The sequence below is a fragment of the Cricetulus griseus genome (genome assembly GCF_003668045.3).
Source record: "Cricetulus griseus strain 17A/GY chromosome 1 unlocalized genomic scaffold, alternate assembly CriGri-PICRH-1.0 chr1_1, whole genome shotgun sequence".
Lineage (NCBI taxonomy): Eukaryota > Metazoa > Chordata > Mammalia > Rodentia > Cricetidae > Cricetulus > Cricetulus griseus.
The window spans coordinates 214,726,854-214,747,932 of NW_023276807.1; the positions used below are offsets into that span (position 1 = coordinate 214,726,854).

The 21,079-nt window shown below is 44.8% G+C and overlaps 1 protein-coding gene and 1 pseudogene across 1 annotated transcript in view; both read right to left on the reverse strand.

Moving 5' to 3' along the window:
• Atp8a2 (ATPase phospholipid transporting 8A2) overlaps window positions 1-21,079 on the reverse strand; it is a 432,334-nt gene that overhangs the window by 95,291 nt on the left and 315,964 nt on the right. The gene's annotated exons all lie outside the window — the stretch shown is intronic.
• LOC103159572 lies at window positions 10,101-10,596 on the reverse strand (annotated as a pseudogene).

Consider the following 21,079-nt stretch of genomic DNA (forward strand, 5'->3'; position numbering starts at 1 on the left):
GTGTCGCTTGCCGGACTCCACATCTTAGGCTACTGATTCCAGAGGTCTGAGGAATAATTCACAAAATATTTTTTGTTGCTTGGTTTTGAGATTGTATTTAGTTGCAACGTTTGTCCCTTTCCTTTTCTCCAAATGCTCCCACTTACCCTTGCCCACTTTACCTCAAATTCAGGGTGTTTTTTCATTGCTTGCTACTGCCTTCATACATGTGTTTGTATACACATAAAAACACACACACACACACACACACACACACACACACACACACACACACAATCTGCGGAGCCTATATAATGTTACTTGTATGTCTGTTTTCAAGGTGAGTTGTTTAGCACTGAACAACCAATTAGCGTGCTCTTTCCTGGGGAGGGCCTCTTCTCCCACCCCCAGCCTTGCTCAGTTGTCTATAGTTCCCTGTGTAGGGTTGAGGCTTTGTGGGCTTTTTTTCTGTCTACTTTGGTGTGTTTGTTGGCGTCCTCCTTATTCAGCTCACGTTCTGGCAGTCATGTTGGTGAGACTATGGTTGTCTCAGTTAATAGAGTTAATAGAGATACAGTTAATAGAGATACAGTCTCACAGCAAACTCCCTGAGCCTCCGACTCTTACAGTCTTCCTGTGTTCTCTTTTGCCATGTTCCCTGAGCTGTAGGTATCACACAATGTTTAAGAAATATTCTTTAGATGATTCTCATTTTATTTCTTTTAAATCCATCTTATTCCTATATTTATAAAACCAAAGGTTCATATTAATAGGAGATATGTCCCAAGATACCTAGTGGATGTTTGAAATGCAGAGTACCAAACCCACCCACACGAAAATACTTCGATTTCCTCCTGTATGCCCTGCAGAGTTGCCATACAAAAGCAGGGTTAATTTCTCCCTCCATGCTCTTTGTCCTGTGACCTCCTTTATGTCACTATTCTTGTGCTTCCAGGCCTTTACTAAGCAAAATAAAGGTGACTTGATCACTACAATACTACTGCAGCTGTCCTGATCCTGGCGCCAACTCAGAAGTCACTCACAGGGCAGGTAGCATTTACAGCATGGACAGGCTAAACAACGGGGGAGTCCTGGCTCCTTAGTGATGGAGCAGAGATTCAACATACTAGTTAGAATGAGTAATTTATGAGTTGTTGTCTTTGGAATCTCCTATTTAATATTTTGGATCATACATGTGTATGGGTAACTGATAATCAAAAAGAGAAATTGTAGACAAGTGGTGGCTACCATGTATGTTATGCCAAGAGAAAAGCATTGTCATGGAACACTGATGAGGTGGGAATGTGTGTGGAGGGCATTGTGAACCCCACGGAGGACGGCACTGACTCTGAGTAATAAAGAAAGTTGGTTGAGAGTGTGAAGGCAGGAATGGACAGTTAAGTTCAGTGCCCACAGACAGAGTGTACCTCACACAGATGGTGAAGAGGGCAGTATGGAGAAGAAGGCATGAGATACAAAGGGCCTTCTTGGGATCATGAATGGAATTTGATTTTACTCCCAAGGTGGCTTCTGACAGGTGATCAGCTTGAATGATTTAGGTTCCAACAGGACAATGGGAGTTGGGGATACACTGGGGTGGGCAGTTGGGGAGATGGAAAGGGTAGGATTGACAGGAAGCCAGAGAGTCTGGATAATTACTGAAGGGAGGGTTGCCTTGAAGGAAAGGAGGGGAACAGTCAACTCAGTCAGGAGTCTGCTGCTAGAGTACAAAGTACCAAGAAAAGAAAGCACAGGGCAACAGAGGGTTAAAACAGCCATATGGGAGCTGCTGGCTCAGGGCTCAGGAGAGGCCAAGAGGATTAGAACAGGGGAACCTACTCTGTAGACCAGGCTGGCCTCGAACTTACAGAGATCCATTTGTCTCTGCCTATTGAGTTTGTCTTCAAGGGCCTAAAGACCTTATTTAAGAGGAGACAACCTTTTAATAAAGTTGAAATTCATTTAGCAAAAGTGAGCCTGGGGTTCAGGACAAGGTCTGGGAAGCACAGTGCATTGGGGCCTGAAAATGGAGGGACATCAGAGGAGAAACCTGTGTTGAGGAGACCCACATTCAGGGGTGAAGGGAGGAGGAGAGGAAGGGCAATGGGGCTAGCTCCAGTGCCACTCCATTCATGTTTTGAAACGCAGAGGAGAGGGTGAGGGAATGGCTCCCCAAACCACACTCTCCATTCCTTTCTTGCTAAGTGGTTGAGTTTTTCTGCTGCCCCTTTAAATCCCACACGCTTAGTCCATTTGATTGCCAAAATTGTTTTTAGCCTTTTCTATAGCTACTGGGCTAGTTCCTCAACAGGTCTCGAATCTTGGTTAATGTAACTAAAGTACCGTGAATTAGCTCTAAGTAGTCATTTTCAAATTTGGCAGGACCACTAGTGTTTATAGGCTGCACATACAATGTTTTCATTCAAATCGTCTCGCTATGTCTGTTTAAAAAGAGATATTCCTTTGAGATCATTGTCAGAGAGACATGATCGTTTACAAATAATCACTGTATCCTGTTTGGAGACAGATTCCGGGCCAAAAGGCTAGAAGAAGGCTTTGTGGCCTTATTCACTTAGCTGAGAGAGCTCCAGAGTGAGTGAAACCAAACCTAATGCTGAAAGCTCAGCCCTCCATGGCAGCTCACTCACTATCCAGGGCAGTCTCTGAAAGTGCTCTGCTCCTGCTTATGAAAGACAGAATTCAACCCTGTAAGTTCTTCCTAGTTGATTTAACCTTTTCCTTAAATGCACAAATTCAACAAGGGGATGTACTATAGTTGTAAATTTAGTTCTCTTATTGAAATTGTATTTTTACAGTAAAACACATGCCTATAGGTATAAAACGTAGTTCCTATGAAGGCATACACACACACCTGCAGCTTCCTGACTCTGAGCACCACATGTAATCTCATGTAATCTCTTCGTTTACAGGAAAACAAAAGCTGCTGCAGCTCCTTGTTTAAGCCAAGCCCTCATGCTTCACAAAACTCGGAGGAGGCCCTTTCAGTTCTGCCCCCACCCCACCCCTGAACCCCGCTTTTCTTACAAACATGGATACTTGCAAACCCTGTAACCCAACATTATCCTGCAGCCACATCCAGTGCCACCCAGGCTGCTGGCAGAGGTCCCAAGAGCCGGTTCTCTCCCAGGTCTGCCCTGCTTCTGGTTCCTCCTCATCCTAGTCCAGGCCCCACTCAGGTTGGCTACTCTGCCGTCCTGGCCTTCTCTCTACCACCCAGCCTCCCTTTAGCCCCCCAGCTTCTCCGGCCAATGGAAAGTTGTTCCCTGGTTCCTTCCTATGATTTCATTTATCAAAAAAGAGGAGGGCAGAGAAGAAAAAAACAGTTTCTTAGCAATATTTTGAGATGAAACTTGGAACCACCAAAGTCACACACATGGCTAATGCTCAGACACTCATGTGGGAATCTCCTTTGAGAAGTCACTGGGCACCCGAAGGTTTTATTCTTCCCTGGCCCGGCTTTCTAGGAAGCTGGATGCTTACATTGACTCCCTTCTCAGTAACCTCCAGTTCCGTTTCCTCCTAGGGCCCCCTGGAATTCTTTTCTGGGTCACAGCCAAGAATCTCACCTTCCTTGTGTGGTGAGATGGCTCAATGGCTAAAGGCTCACTTCACCTGAGTGGAGGTCACTCAAAGGGACTTTCTGCAGGTGGCAGCATTCAGTGGTGGCTCTGTCTCACACCCCATTGCTGCTGGTGTCCCCAACATTCACATGCTGAAAAATGAATCTCAAATTCCTGTGTTAGTGGCATTTGGGGGTGGAGCATATGGAGGTTAGAGCTGCTGGTCATGGGGTGGGTCCTCATCATTGCAATAATGGTTTAATAAGAAGAGAACCCTTGGCTGGTACACTGGCTCTGTTGCCATGTGATGCCTCTGTCAAGATGTAAGAGGCCAACACCAAGCTCTTGAATTTACTTCCCTGTCAAATTGGAAGTTAAAATAACCTTTATTCTATACCAACCATCCAGTCTCAGGTATTTTGCAATAGTAACAGAAAATGAACTGAAATAACTACCCATTAGATTCTTAAATGAGCTATGCTTCAGATTGGTGAAGAATTGATGTTTTCTTCCATCTAGATCTAAACTCAACAATGACACTCTCTGGTCCTCAGGCTGTTTTTGTTTGTTTTTTAATTAGCAGCTGACATGGCAGGAATAGAGATAAGTGTCTTGTCATCCCCATCCTCCACCCCAACACACACACACACACACACACACACACACACACACACACACACACACACACTTCCACTCTAGGCCTTTTGCTCTAGTCTGCAGCTCGACTGCCTTTACACCCTCCCTTTGCTCAGGACGAAACTCCACCAGTGTCTCACTCTGTCCTTGAACTTCTAGTCCACACCTTGTATGGGCTGTGTACATTCTGAATACAGCTACCACCCTCGTGGCTGCCTGCCCACATTCTAGTCTGGCCTCCCTGCTCGTCCCTTTTGCTGAGCTATCTACTTCCCACAAAGGCTATCTGTCTCATTTAGAGTAAAAGCCAAGTTTATCACTGTGCCCTTTACAAAGACCTCTAAGCTCTGGTCTCCACATGCTTTCTACCCCCTCTTCTTTCTTCCCACTCCTCATCCTGGCTCCCACCTGGCTTTTACTACCCTAGACTATGATCACACACCCACCATGTTCTTGGGGCACTTGGTTGTTCCTTCAGATCTCTGCCAACACAGCAGCCCCCTAGAGAGCTCTATGACCTGGACATCTGATGTGAATATCCAGCCATTCACCACTGTCCTCCGTTTTTCCTGTTTGCACAAGTTTATCTCCACTCACTCGCCATTTCTTAAATGGATGCTCCATGGGCATCTTAGTCTTTGTGTGACTTGGTCCATAAGCCTTGGAAGAAGACCTGTACCTTCTAGGCATGTATATGTTGTAGTGAATGAATAAATATAGAGGTGTTGATGGAAGTGTTCCTGAGTTGTAGTTTGAAGTAAGAGAAGTCTTCCACATGTCATTTACTGAGCAGTTATTAGCAGTCAGTGAACTATATTACCCATTATAACTGACAGACTCTCATGAGGTTGGGTCCCATGGCCTCCATTGCTCAGTCATATCTAGGACACTGAATGAGCCATGACATGTTATGTTACAAGGCCAGTGAGTTAGATACTTCCTATGGCGTCTGCTAGGGCACACTGAAGGCTTATCAGGAGCTGGCACAGCACCCAGACTGGGAGCCAAGGTAGGCTATGTCTAGGCTTGCCAACAATAATCTCTGCTGATTTACACCAAAGCCATGTGATTAATATGTCTAATATGCTTTATGGAAACAGCCTAGATGTGTGCCTGTCTAAGGTTCTCTCTCTTTTAACATTTGGCACAAACTCTGACTACTTTGCCTCTGGGCATTCTTCTAGGACTGTTATCAGTAGTCATTGAAGAATTACCCAGTCCTCACGTTCATGCAAAGGTCAATCGAACACATAAAACAAAACTTGTAGGCCATGGTGGTAGGCAGAGGTAGGCAGATCTCTGTGAGTTTGAAGCTGGCATGGTCTGCATAGAAAGTTTCAGGCCAGGGTTATGTAGGGAGACCCTGTCTCAAAACAGTAACAACCCCCTAAATAATAAAAACAAGAACAACAACAACAAACAAACAAAAAACCCTATGTCCTTTATATAAAAGCAGTATAGTTTGTGGCTGTATATAAGTTACTGATGCCATCAAATAGGCCACGGAAAAGGAGGAGAAAAGGCTCCATCCACACAGGAGAGGGAACACTGGGTTCTCAGAGCACAAGTAACACAAGTAGGGGGAGTGGTCATTGAGAAGTGGGGGGGCAGGGGTAGAGGGAAGAGGCAAGAGAGGAGGAAGCAGGAGAGTGATTTGTCTCCATTGTTTCTTTTTTAAAGATTTATTTATTTATTTATTTATTTATTTATTTATTTATTTTATTTTGTATACAGCGTTCTGCCTGCATGTATGCCTGCAGGCCAGAAGAGGGCACCAGATCTCATTACAGATGGTTGAGAGCCACCATGTGGTTGCTGGGAATTGAACTCAGGACCTCTGGAAGAGCAGTTAGTGCTCTTAACCTCTGAGCCATCTCTCCAGCCCCCGTTTTGTTTTGTTGTTTTTGTTTTTCAAGCTCTGTGTGACAGCTCTGGCTGTGCTGGAACTCACTTTGTAGATCAGACTGGCCTCAAACTCACAAGAGATCCACCTACCTCTGCCTCCCAATTGCTGGAATTAAAGGTCTGTGCCACCAGTGCTTGGCATCTCCATTGCTTTTTAACTTGTTTTTTCCAAGCATCAGAAAAGTTTCACTTCTAAAACCAAACTGAATTCCTCACAATCAAAGAGATGCATCCCTACTCACACTGGTCTTCTATCCTATCATCTATTTGTCTGTCTGTCTGTCTGTCTGTCTGTCTGTCTGTCTGTCTGTCTGTCTGTCTGTCTGTCTCAGTTTCTGTATCCATATCTATCCCCTTTGTAGGATTAAAAAGATTTTGAAAGTCACAGACTTCCATTTCTTCAAGACTATCAAGTCTTAAAAGTCAAGCAAACATCAAAAGACCACCAGTCCAAACCAACTGTTTTCCATCATGTCAGACAAAAGACAAGCTTTGTGGTTTTTCACTTTGGCCTTTCCTGGAGGGCCATGAGTGTACTTCAGGTGCGAAGGAAGAAACTGTAGCATGACAATGTGGATCATAAATATCTCATGGGGTTCCATCATGCATAGAGGTTTTTAATTCATTGGGAGGCAGAGAGAGAGAGAGAGAGAGAGAGAGAGAGAGAGAGAGAGAGAGAGGGGAGAGAGAGAGAGAGAGAGAGAGAAGAGAGAGAGGGAGAGAGAGAGAGAAGGAGAGAGAGAGAGAGAGAGAGAGAGAGAGAGAGAGAGAGAGAGAGAGAGAGAGAGAGAGAGAGAGAGAGAGAGAGAGAGAGAGAGAGGGCAGGGAGAGAGAGAGAGAAGGCAGGGGGAGAGAGAGAGAGAGAGAGAGAGAGAGAGAGAGAGAGAGAGAGAGAGAGGGAGGGAGGGAGGGAGAGAGGAGACCGACCATATGGTTCAGACCTATGCAGCATGGTAATTTCTAGACCATTCCCAATAGGATGAGCTGTAAACATTATCATCTTCCAGTGGAAATGCCTTCAAGCAGCATTGAGGATACATGGAAGGAAAACCCACAGATAACTTGAAACCAATAGCAATGAATAGCATCTGTGAAAGTGTATTTTCATTAAGAAAAGGTAACTCTCAGGACAGCGTGGCCTGCCTTTTCAAAACTTGGTCTTTCCTGTCTCAACCTAGGAAAACAAGCATGGTCCCCCTATAGCCATGGGAGCCTCAGACCCTCATCTCCAGCTCAGTGGGAGCCCGTGGCCCAGCCCACACTGCAGTCCTCAGTGCTCCGTTTCTGAAGTTGTAAAAAACGTGTTCCAGGTTGTAAGGAGGCAAACATGACTTAACCTGAGAGTAATGCTTTAAAACAAATTTCATAACATTTGCCGTGTCATTTTTAAGCAGTACCGTCTGTTTCCACCGAACTTAAACACAGCTTTGTTTTTAAAGGCTAAATTTCACAGGTCTTTGCTTTAGCTCTACAGAATATTCCCCTCTGGCAATAAAAGGCTTCTATGAAGAAAAAACATGTTCCCAAGGGTAGTAGCGTTTCTACGCCGAGGACGTATGCTCAAAATGTTCCAGTATCGTAAAGAAACCCCTCAGTAAGGTGCCATCTCAGTTCCCATAAGACTCTTCTGCAAGAAATCCAATAGAAACTTTAATAAAGAATGGACCAAATGTGACAGGGTACAAACAGGTATCAGGGAGAGAAAAAAGGCTACATTCATCTTGGCAGTATACCAACGGAGGATAATTCATTAGAACCAAATTCTGAAACTGAATTGGAAGTTGCTAAGAAACTCTAACCAATATAAGCATATTTCCCAGACATCTGATATTTATTACTAAGGTACCGTTAGGTATTTGAAGAAATAAAAAAAAATGAAAAAGATCTGTCTTCACTTTCAATGAATGGCTATAGCTTAGCAGCCTGGAAGGGATGGGTTTCAGGACCCCCACCTCTTTCCCCACACTAAAATCCACTGTTGTGCAAGCCTTTTATGTAAAAATGGCACAGTGTCTGCATAGAACCTGTACACTTTACATAACTTCCAGATGACTTTGACACCTTATACAGTGCACATGTTGTGGGACTCATCAGGCTGCACTACTGTTTGGGGGAGCAGTGACTATAGAAATGTCTCTCCGTGCTCAGTACAGATGCAACATTTTTCTGACTATTTTCCCTCCATAGTTAGTTGAATACATGGATAGGGACACCCACACATACAGATATGGAGGGCCAACTGTAAACCAAATTGCAGAGAAATGTTGCACTAAAGGTAAGTACATTTCTTAGCAGAAACTGATGTTTTTTTTATAGAAACTAGAAAGAAATAAAAAATAAAGTCCCCAAGGAAAGGGTCCTTCAGACCAATTGTATTTAAGAAATGAGCCACGAAGAAGAATAGTCCAAAGAAAACCTAGGAAATTAACAGCCATGAGACATAGCAAAGTATCATGTCCCAGGAGCAAGTGCTGGGAGTGAGTAGAGAGTGAAGAGAACCAGGCCGGAGGAGCCAAGGGCAGGGAGCTGAAGCAGATCCCTGCGTATGGAGGACGGATGCAGGTGATAGAACAACATCCTGCAGGAAGGGAATCAAGGCTTGCATAAAAATCAATCTTAGGCCTAAAATAACAGCCCTTCTAGAGGAACACTTCATTAACCCCAGGCCTCCATACCTGGGAATAGAACTGTGGCCAGACCACATGGCAATGTTTTTTAAAGAGCGGTCGAATTATTTTCCAAACAGTCTTCTTGCCAAGAGACCGAGAAGAAGCAAATTGATGTAAATAAACATTATTCACACAACCCTCTACCTAAGGGATGTCCAGCTTTTTGATACTGTAAAATATTTACTTAAATGATTTAAATTTATATATATATATATATATATATATGTATATATGATTATACACTATAATTTGTCACAATGTGACAAATGAGCAATAAAACAAATTTCAGAGCAACTAATAGACTTAGATCTCTGTTAAGGGGGAAAGATCGGGAAAGAAGCAACAAGATGGTGAGATAGATAAATTATTGTTTGAAGATGATTTACAGTATTTATCTCTTCTTTGGATGGTGGAACACCACACAATTGCTTCCCTGCCTCATGCTAAAAAGGTCAAAGGAAAAGCAAAAGGCCACACTGAGGGACTAGGGAGATGACTTAGCATAAAAGGCTAGATACAAAGCAAGAAGATCTGGTTTCAGTCCCCAGCATCCACACTCAAAGCCAGATGCATACTGAGACAGGAGGACCCCTGGGGCGCACTGGCTAGTTGAATCAGTCACTGAAGGGGTCCTATCTCAAAAACCAAGGTGGCGAGCTACTGAGGAAGACTATGTCAAACTCTGGCCTTTACAGGCATGGGCATGAGCACCCACACATACATGAGCACCCCCCCTACCCCACCACACTCACACAGCCCCACACCATATCAAGGCAAAGAACTCTCTAGAAGACATGTTTCCGAGATAGAATTTTCACATAAACTTAATTTACGTGGGAATCTAGTTCAATCTATGGACTTGATTTAGAGGGAATTCTGTCAGTTAACGTGAGAAGTTTTACACAAATGTTTGGCTACTTTTCAGATAAAGTCCCTGAGTGCAAAGAACTAGGGGTGACTGTGAACTAACATGTCAATGGGTAGTTTCAAAGGAATGGCATACCATTGTATTTTATTCTGGGAAAGTAAGGTCGATTTAGTTATAATCCACCTTATAATGTAACCACTGTATTGTGCCTGGCTAACCTGTGCTGCCTTTGGTGAGCAGGAAGTCTTTTACCCACCTTACAAATGCTATTAGCAAATACTAGGGGCCCTAGGTCCTGGCTGTTTTTTGTCTTTCATCGCATTTGGAGATGGGTGTTAGGAATTGAACCTTATGTATGCCATGATAGGCCCAAGTTTAAGTCATGCCCAACCTTCTTTTTCCTTTCTTTCTTTCTTTCTTTCTTTCTTTCTTTCTTTCTTTCTTTCTTTTTGTTCAGGTCATTTATTTATTTGTACAGTAGGCCATGAATTCATATGGGCTGGGCTCCAGCAGTTCAGGCTCCTTCCCATTTGTCCTCACAAAGTGAGCCTCCCTGGGTGGCACAGGCTGGTGCTTCAGTTGAATCCAGATGTCCTCCTTAGCTCCCTCCTTCTTCTGGTCATTTTCCTTCACCTGATTCAGGAAGCTGTCTCTGCTCTTAGAGTGCTTGATGTGCTCCATCCGCACATTAATCCTCTTGGAAAGAATCTTGCCCTTAACTTGCTTGTTTACAATGGATGCCCACGGCATGCTGGGTGACACTGTAGACTCTTCCTGTTTTGCCATGGTAACACTTATGGGGTATTCCCTTTTGAACAGAGCCCATTCCCTTAATGTCTATAATATCACCCTTCTTGTAGATTGGCATATACATGGCCAAAGGAACAATTCCATGCTTCCTAAAAGGCCTAGAGAACATGTAGTGAGGACCCCTCCTCTTGCCCTTTGTGTTTGTCATTTTGGCGAGTTACTAGAAGATGGCTGTTGTCGAGGCCTGTCCCTAACCTTCTTTACCCATTTTTTTTAAAAGTTATCTTACTGGGTTAGATAAGGTCATTTTCATGCAAATGTATAATACATTTTGAGACAGTGGGAACATGAACTAGTCCAGCCATTATGGAAATCAGAATGGAGGTTCCCACTCCTGGTGGCCAGTGCCATCTACCTCCATGACTTTCAACAGGATTCCAATGGTAGCAATTTCCATGTCAGAATGTTGAAACAATGTTCTGAAGATTATTCGTGGCATACACAGCCAAATGAAACATTTCCAAAGTATTTCACTGAATTAAAAAAAATGTTGATGTGCTTACAATTAGTCTGTTTAAAAAAATCATACAGGCTATGGTAGTTTGAATATAACTGGCCCTCATAAGCTCACAGGTAGTGTCACTATTAGGTGTGGCCTTGTTGGAAGAAAGTGTGTCATGGTTGGGGCAGGCTTTGAGATCTCCTTTGCTCAAGATACTGCCCAGTGACACAGTCCTGTTCCTGTTGCCTTCTGATCAAAATGTAGCCAGCACCATGTCTGTCTGCAAACCACAATGTTCCCCACTGTGATATGTACTTAACTACTGAAACTGTAAGCAAGCCCCCTCAATTAAATGTTTTCCTTTTTGAGAATGGCCACGGTCATGGTGTCTCCTCACAGCAATAGGAACCCTAACTAAGACACAGCCAAACAAAGCTGGGCACTCTTAACAGACAAAGCAATACCTCCTAGGGAGAGCTATGAGAAAGTAAAGTGCTCAGGGTAGGTGTGAAGAAAGCTGGGCTCCCAGGATGCTGCCTGCTAAAGCCATTCATTGCCTTCTTCGTTCTCTTGCGGGAAGCCATTATTAGTAGCTGCTGACTGAACAAAGATGCTCTTCCTCACAACTTTTTGTTTTCGAGACTGACAGAGTTTCTCTGTCCCTGGCTGTCCTGGAACTTGCTCTGTAGACCAGGCTGGCCTTGAACTCACAGAGATCCACTTGCTTCTGCCTCCCAGGTTGAGTCTGAGATTAAAGGTGTGTGCCACCACTGTTCGGAGCCTCACAATGTATTTTAATGTAAACTTTTATTATTAGAGCACCATCTATATAAAGATGTACATGTGCATCTCAGATTTTTTTTGGGGGGGTCTTATGCAGATCAAAATCCCCAGGAACTTAGTAGAAGCCTCCTCTTGCCTCTCCCATTCCTTCCTCTTCCTCTGCCTACCCAGGCCTAGCCACACCCCTGACTCTAAGACTGCAGGTTAGTTTTGTCCATGTGGAGACTGCACAGATGAGTGCATGACACTGACATTTGTGGCGCCATCTCAGACACTGAGCATGGCTGCCTTCTGTGGCTGTTGCTTTGCCAGCCTTTTGTCAGAATGCTCTAGCTGATTGCGTCTTTCAGTGTAAACTCAATTCTACAATGAACAGCCTGTAATACCACAGGATAAAAAAAACCCAAAAAACCCAACCAGGGCTGGTTGCTTCCTCATACTTTGCTCAATGTTTTCCACAGGGCAATGAGACTTTGATAGTTCCCTCAGAGGCTTAGGGCCTCAGGCTCTCTCCTGTGTCTGCTGAATAGCTTCTTGTGGCATTCAGAGGCTCAGGGCTGTCATTAGAAGTAGATTTCCATGGACTGGCCTGGGAGACACTCTGCCCTGTCAGGCCTGAGGCCTGTCTAGCTCACTGTCAGTGTCCAGTGTCTTCCGAGAGTGGGGTAGCAGCCCCGGTTCACAACCAAGTCTGGATTCAGTGAGCTACACAGACTGCTCACAGGTACGATTGAGTGTAATCAAAGAGTACAGCCGACTGGGCGGTACCTATTATATGGCAGTTTGTAGAAGACAGAGACATACAATCCTCTTCCAGTTAGACAGGCACACTAGACATAGGCCATCTAACCCAGTGAGAGCTACGTGCCACCGTTTCCACACCAAGACTCTTCCAGAACAAGATAACTTAGATGTTATCTAATGCCAGCAACCAATGCTTTATCCTACCACTACTGCCCTCACATTCTAACTTTTCTTTTGGGGGAGCGGTGTATGTGATGGTGGTGGGTAATGTATCAGGTAATGTGGAAAACTTATTGCTGTTAGTGATAGATACATAAAAATATACCCCTTATTTATGAGTCACTAGACTGATGCCAGACAATTTCAGAGTTAACGATTACTCTATTCTATGGAGAAAGAACCCAACTTTCTCCATGTGCGCTGGAGCCAGTGAGAGTGGGCAGCGGCACAGGGCACCATTTGAACCAGAATGCTCCTACTCAGACAGCGGCTCCCTGGCTCCCCTTAGGTAGTCTTTCCTTCACTACTTCAGTGGAAACTTAAACTAGGAGTCTTCCTTGGTTTTCTTTGAAAAGTCCCTTCCTGCCTTAGGAATCTTGGGCTATTACCAGTTTATATTGGATTACTCAGGGCAGGCGGGAACTGTGTCAGGCTAGGTAAATAAACACACCATTAAGGCACAATGCGTGCAAACAACCCCCATGGCTGTGAAAAGGCCAATTTTAAATGGAGATAAATGCCCTCGCTCCACAAATATCCAGCTCTGATGGGATTCCCCTCATCTCAGGCTGTGATTGTTTAGTTCTAGGATAAACAAGAGTGTAGACTTGATAGGAAGAAAATGTCGTAATCAGGAAGAGTGGGCTGCACAGATTTCCCTGGCTCAGGACAGACTCTGTTCAGGCTGTGGTGACTCCCATCTGTGCTGGGGAGGGGAGAGCAGTCCTTATAGAGAGTATGTCAGTCATCTCACATGGAAGGAGGGAAGGAGAGAGTGACTGGGCCAGGCAGAGGGACAGAAGACAACAGAGGCAAATAAGGAAAAGAGACTGATGCATAGGTTAGAGAAAAAGCTCTGTACAACAATGAGTGGCCGTGTTCCCACTGGGGACACAGCAACAGGAGGCTCCCTGGAGCCTACTGGCCAGCCAGCCTAGCTGAACCAGTGAACGCCAGGTTTGGTGAGATGCCATGTCTCAAAAGAGGAGTGGAGAACAATGGAGAAGACGCCTAGCCTTGACCCTTGGACTCTGCAGGCATACACACTGATATACACAAGGCACACATACACCACACACCATGTACACATCTGGCACCCATACATACACATACCTCCACCCCCACACACACACCTACACCATACACACACACACACACACACACACACACACACACACACACACACACACCACGCCACCACTACCATCACCAACACATTTCTGAGCGTAAATTGAGCTTTCTCTGCTACCACTCTGATGGAGAAGGACACAGAGGTGGAATCAACTTCTCCTTGTTCTGGTTACTGAAGGCTTCCAACCCTCCTAAGGGTGGACATTTGTACAAGGAAAGAGTGTCAATCTCTGTCCTTTCACTAACCGCTCTCCCAGGATGTCCTCTAGAAAGATCGCTGGGTGGATGTACCAGAAGAACCACACATCACATCCCATGGACCCAAGGTGTCCTTATCTTACACATAAGAGAAGAGCCTTATGTAAAATGGGATAAATTACTAAACTGACAAGGGCTGTGCTGTGACTAGGAGGTAGAGCTAGGCGTCGAATGGCTACCAGGCCACAGGTTCTATGCCCAGGACCAAGGACCCAGGAGGGGACGGGGGAGCGCCTTATCCTGCTTCTGTCATCCTCAGCTAGGCTCTGCTACACCTGTCCTAAGCCACAGCAATGTGTCCACCAAAAAGGCCCATTACTGTCTTAAATGGCTTAGTGCTATGCTGGCTTTTACAGGCTGTGCCAACTGTACTGCCTCCCATGGTGGTCAGCAGTCTGCAGGGCTGTTTCTTCAGTCCTGTCTGGAGGCGCTCACAAATGATGATTGAGTCATTTGAAGATGGGGGGGGGGGGGCACATGACAAGCCGCACTCTTCCTCAGTCTTCCACTCCATACTGGTCACGGCTCACATCGTTCCCCAAGGGATCTGCATAGCACACAGAGATGGAGACACTGGCCTGCCACCATTTCAGAGGGGCAACTTGCTGCTCACGGAGGCACTAGTCTCTGCCAGCCCTCACCTGCAATTCCTTATTGTATCATCCTGTAGTGAGAGACCCACACACACTGACACTCATACAATCAATTTTCCGCAATGAAATGATTCAGTTGGCCCTGGAGCATGAGAGAGGGTAAGGCAAAGGAGGGGGTGCGTATTTGTAGTGGCTCAAAGAGGAGGTATTTCTGGGGAACTGCTGGCTGCTGTCAGGGTTCTGAAACCTGCCGGAGAGTAAATCCCAACTCCCTTCCTGCTTTCATCACCATGAGCCTGTGCCTTAACTTCCGAAAGGCCTCGGTTTCTTGTAGGGAGTAGAAATTGTGGTGCGGATTAAATATATGAAGCATATAGTAAATTGTGCAGCCTCTGGCTAGCCGCCATCACTGCCATCGTCGTCGTCGTCGTCGTCGTCATCGTCATCATCATCATCTTGACTGCCTCCTGGGCACAAAGGAATTCCAGACAATTTAAAAGATGCAGCTGCCTCTCTACGTTTGCCACTCCATCTGTATGTAAGGACAAAGGCTCTGTGGCTAATTAAGTTGGGAAACAGGCAATTCTTTTAGAGTAAATGGTACTTGCTTAACCTTTGATGGTGTCAGGATAGCAAGACCATCTTCTGAGGGTTAAGAGTGTCTTTCCTCAGGATTCCACATGGAGCTTAATACATGTCAGTTGGTAACGGTCAGTGGGCCCTCAAACCAGTCATGAGTGTGAAGCACCCCAAATCAAACCTATACATGTTTCACAGTCTCATGGCACCTTGGGCTTGTCCTTCATCATGGAATTCAGTGTTTTCAGCCTTGTTTCTTCTCAGTTGTTCTGCCTGGAAGTGTGGCTCTGGGAACAGGTTGTCTGTCTGGAAATGGTGCCAGGTTGGGGACGACTAGGCACTGTCCTGAGTTCATTAACCCAGGAAATCGGATCTGTAGTTATCTCCCACTGCCCTCCTCCCAGGAAAGAGCAGTCATGGAAGCTTAAGCTGTTCAAATAATGAAGATTTTTATCTGCACACAGCAGCCTCTCTGATTCCACTTGGCTCAGCCAGTGGCTCTGCATTTAAAGCCCCTTAATGCGATAATGATAATACGGTCCCTGCTGTCATTATCCCATGGTGGCAGCATCATCCACAGCAGTCCCAGGCAGGCTTCTTGGTCCTCTGGCCCTGCACCCTGCCTACACCCTGCAGGACACACAGCCTGCAGCTACCAGCGCTTATTTACACACATTCCTGACCAAATTGAATTAATGAGTATAATTTGACTCAGACAACCTAGAGTCCTTCCCAGCTCTCTCTCTGCTCCTCCACCCTCCTGCTCTGCTCCTCACACCTTCCCTGGTGGCCCTCTTGAAGTGGGCTCAGGCACTTTGTTGTGGGAAAGAGAGTAGGGTGTGGTTTCCATAGAACATGCACACATCCTTTGGTTTATTTAGGTCAGTGTGGGTTCTCAACGGAATGCAAATGCTACAGAAATATACGTTGTGCTGTATTGTTTAGGGTGGGATGGCAAGGAAAAAGCACTCCGGTGTTCTCCATAGATTCTTTTTCTCTAAGTATTTCCGATCTGAAGTGGGTGGGTGAATACCCGGATGGGGACCCAAGGTCTAGAAGACTAAACAAACATCAACAGCATCTTTCCCCTTCTCTATAGGTGATTGTGTTTAGCCTCATCTACCTTTGACTTCCAATGAACAGAGAAAAGTCAAACCACAAGGCCCACCAACTGCTAAACACAAATTCCAAAGCTGAGAAGTTAAAGGAAGCAGGAACGAGAATGCTGGGACCCTTAACTTTTACACAGAAAGCTAAAGTAACCCCACATGAGAAACTTCAGTGTGGATGTGGTTAGATGCAGGAGGTCTGTTTATTGCCCTGGGCAGACCAAAGAGGAATTTCCTGCGTGCTATGCCAAAATCAGAGCGCAAGTAACTCTGTCTGAAGCCTGTGTGATGAAGCCAGCGGTTGTCCTGTGTATTGACACATTGTATACCTCGGCTACTAGTTTCTGGCAGAGACCCTTCCTTCCACATTCTACCGAGTGTAGAAAGGGATTAAAAAAGGAAGGGGGGGGGGATTCCTTCTAAAATATCCAAAAAGGTGAGTAAAAAGCGAAACCCACGTCAATGTGTTGAACTTTGTTCTTTCAGAATACCGGTACCTCTAAGCAATAAAAATCCTAACCTTGGACCCAAGACTGTTTGCCTAGGTCCACATAGCTTCAGCCATCGGCTGCTTGAATAGAAACTGCTTTCTTGTTGAATTCTGCCCAGAAAAGTAGATTGGGGAATTTTTTTGAGGAAAGATTAAATTTATCATAAAACATATTTCATCAAGGTCCCAGTAAAATGAACCACCTTTTTACCCAAACCACAAAGGCTGCAGATTCCTTTGCTGGGAAAGTTGGCCACTTCTGTTGGAAAGATTAAATTCTGCTGAATAGTTTGGGGCAGGGAAAGATAGGAGATCGCTTTGTCCTTAATGGAAGCACCAAGAAACAGAAAGGGCATCATTTCTTTACTGTAGAGTCTTATGGCAGATTTACATGAACTGACCTAAATATGTTCTAGAAAGATCCTAAACCATGCAGCCAAACCCAAATTCATCTCAAATCTTCCATTTTCCAGACAGGCCTTCCTGCAAGGATGATGATCAGGATCAGTCTCCCTTGGTGCAAGTAACTGAAAGCGCCTCACTTTCCATCAATATGTCGAAAGAAAGAGTGTTCAACACACACTTTCCCTTTCCACTCCCCTTTCGGTTGTTCCTGACCTGATAGCATCTTGAGGAAAAAGAATGCATTTTTTAATATGGTGGGATATTTGTTTGGCCAGTTTATGAAAAGTGAGGGTGCCAAGAGGCAGCCCTATGGATTAGCTGTTTGATTTTCTTGGAGCGAAAATAAAAATTATTTTTCAGATTGCTTTAGACACTGGCAAGTTATGGATTGTTATACATGGAGTTAAATTTAACTTTTGGGGTATCTGGTCCTATCCGTCTGCATCTCTCTGCCCCATGGGCATCCCAGGCCAGGCCCCACATGCCTCAGGCTCTCCCTCTGGAAGCTACCTTTTCTTTATCACTTTCTTGTTAATTTTGGGACAGGGTTTCATTATGTAGCCCAGGTTGGCCTGAAGTTTCTAACCCTCTTGCCTCAGTTTCCCGAGCTTTGGGATTACAGCTGTGTACTGCCACAGCTGACTCCCCCAGATTTGTTAACCTGGTTCTCCATTTAGCCTTTTCATATATTATTTGGGCTGCAGTTTATACTATGTTTCTCCTTTCTGTTTCTTAGCTCAAAGCCATTTTGGTGGTGTTTGTTGGTGTTTACTATATTCAAGGATTTGGAGTGTGATAGTTAATGAAGTTTAGCATGTTTAGGTAAAGCCCCAAATCAGGTCAGCTGAGCATCAGCTCTCTTTTAGTGACCCCTGCTTGGTACCATGATGGTGAAGAATTTCTCAGAAGAGAAATGTTGACCTGAGGTTTAGCTTTCAGATGTGCTTCTGTGGAAACAAGCCACACATAGTACAGTATCTCAAGTCCAGACATTTTGACATTGCTGCAGTCACTGTGAAAGGACTAGACCCTCATCCAGCCCTCTGCCTTTGCAGCCATGACAGGCTGCAGAAAAGACCTAGCTGTGCAAAGGCCCCTGACTCAGTGATGTGCAGAGCATAGCAACTGCCCTGGGAGGGCCTATAGGCCATAACAACCAGTTGACAAATCAACACAGGACAGGTCGCTCAAGCCCGCAAATGCACCAGTCCTGAGACAGTTGTGTGCCCCTAGACACTCCCCTTACTCTGCCCAATAAATTCCCCCACCTTGAGGCTCCTTGGGGTCCTTCTCACTCCACCTGCTATGATGAATGGATGAGGGGTCTGAGTTAAAATAGCTAACTTGTTAAACAATAAAAGACTTTTTTTGTTTTTGCATTGGAACGGATCTCTTAGTGATTTGGGAGTTCAGAATTTGGGCACAACAACTGTCCTTGGTGTCAGACACAAACTCTTTTGCCTCTTTAGAGTGATAAGGGGAGTGGCAGCTGAAGGATTTAGGCAAGTATGATGGTGCTGAGCAGAGTGACACGAGGAGATGACAGAGGAGTATTCAGAGTGAGGGACCAGAAAGCCATTTGCAAGCATGGGTGACATGCAATGAGCCAGAATTATTTCAATTCATGGTATGGTCATTACCCCATAGCATCAGTCACTAGTCTCTACTTTTGATATAAACTACACAACAAATCCTAAGATTATCAGGAATGGTGACAGGGTGAGGGCTCCTGTGGCTTATCTCCTCCCCCAGGTCATCTCTATCCTCACTGTCTCTGTGGGGGCCATCTGTAAGGTCCTATCTAAGGGACAGTAGTGTCCCCCTTTTTTGGCCAGTGAAAGCAAGTGGTTAAAGGGTTAGCTTTTCCTCTCAAGCTACTTAGCAAGTTGGTTATTTTCTCAGTCAACCTTCTCAGAGTGGCCTTCACACTTCAGGTCTCTCTACACACAATAGAGGCTCTGTTAGGAAGTCATTAGAAAAGGACCATTTCCCCTTTGTCAGCACTTGCATATCCTTACTATGTCCTTAAGGAGCCCTTAATGACAGGACTACTTTCTTTCCTCCAGCAGCCTGGAGGCTCAGGGGCTTACAAAATGGCTTCCAAACTCACTCCAGGAGGATATTTTGGTACGAACAGCTGGAGAGGGCTTTCTTGGCAAAGCTGGAATGGAGCAAAATCCTGACCTAAAATTGAAACTTAAGCTGCCATGCAGGTCTCAAAAGACACATGCTATAAAGAGCAGCAGAGGCGGGGAGGGGCAGAGGCAGCAGGACCGGACTAGTGAGGACTAAGTTTAAAAGTGGAAAATACAAGCAACAGGGATGCCTGGCCAATAGCCCTGGAAAGCTGAGAGAAGCATGGAGAATTCACAAACCACAGTTTCCTATCAGACTCCTTGTCTCCTACAAGTTCAAGTTTTAGAAGCTCACTTAGCTCTCTCAGTGGTGTGTATGTGTGGTATGTGTAGTGTAGTGTGTGTCCGTGTGTGTGTCCGTGTGTGTGTCCGTGTGTGTGTGTGTGTGTGTGTGTGTGTGTGTGTGTGTGTGTGTGTGGTGTATGTATGTGTGGCGTGTGTGGTATGTGTGTACAGTATGTGTGTGGTGTGTGTATGTGTGGTATATGTGTGTGTGTGAGAGGTGTGTATATGGTATATGTGTGTATGTTTTTGAGATGTGTATGTGTGTGAAGTGAATATGTGTGGTATGTGTGTGTGTAGTGTATGTGTGTATATAGTGTGTGTGTGTGGTGTGTATGTGTGTGGTATGTGTGTGTGTGTGTATGTGTGTGAGGTGCATATGTGTGCTGTGTGTGTGTGTGTGTGTTGTGTGAGCATGTGTTATGTGTGTGTGTATGTGTGCCTTGTGTATATAGGTGCATATGCAGAGTCCAAGGGTCAAGGCTAGGTGTCTTCTCCATTGTTCTCCACTCCTCTTTTGAGACATGGCATCTCACTAAACCTGGAGTTCACTGGTTCAGCTGGGCTGGCTGGCCAGTGAGCTCCAGGGAGACTCTTGTTGCTGTGTCCCCCATTTGGGAACACTCATTGTTGTACAGAGCTTTTTTCTTCTGTGTGTTCTGAGGACTGCACTTATGTCCTTATGCTTGCACAGCAAGAACTGTTACCAACTAAGCCATTTCCACGGGCCTACACTGTATCAGAATTTTAAAGACTAAAAAGGTAGGCTCCGCTGAACATATATATGTACTAAAGTATAACTCTTAAGAACAGCACTCCAAATTTAGGAAGTTTCATAAGGGACATAGGGGAATAAAGAGTAATTACTTTCCTTTAAAATTTTTTTTTGAGAAAGTGGTCTAAAATGGTATCTGGCAAATGGTATTCTTACCAAGATGACCCAAGCCAAAAGAACTACATAAAATTAAGTCATTTTAATGCTGGGAAAGAGAATATTACTCTAATAAATTTACCAAACATGGAATAGGGTAAGACTTTACAAAATGATAAGTCCTTCAGAGAAAGCTCTGCTAATTATAGCTGCTTCTTTCTTTCTTTCTTTCTTTCTTTCTTTCTTTCGTATTCAAAAAAAAAAAAAAAGCTGCTGGTGGTCATGGTGGCACACACTGGCCATTCTAGTATTTGGAAGGTTGACAAAAGAGGATTTCACAATCCTCTTTTGGTTGGGGGCCAACCTGAGCTACATACACAGCAAGGCCCTTTCTCACAAAATCAAGGGCTGGGTAGAGCACTTGTATAACTTGTGTAGGACCCTGGCTTCTATCATCATCACTGTAAAAACAAACACACAAACCCCCCAATGAAACTGGCAATATTATTTTATGGAATCAAAATGTCAGAGTTTCAAAATGTTATTTATCATCACTAAGTTTATGTCAGATGGAAGTCTTAAAACACACA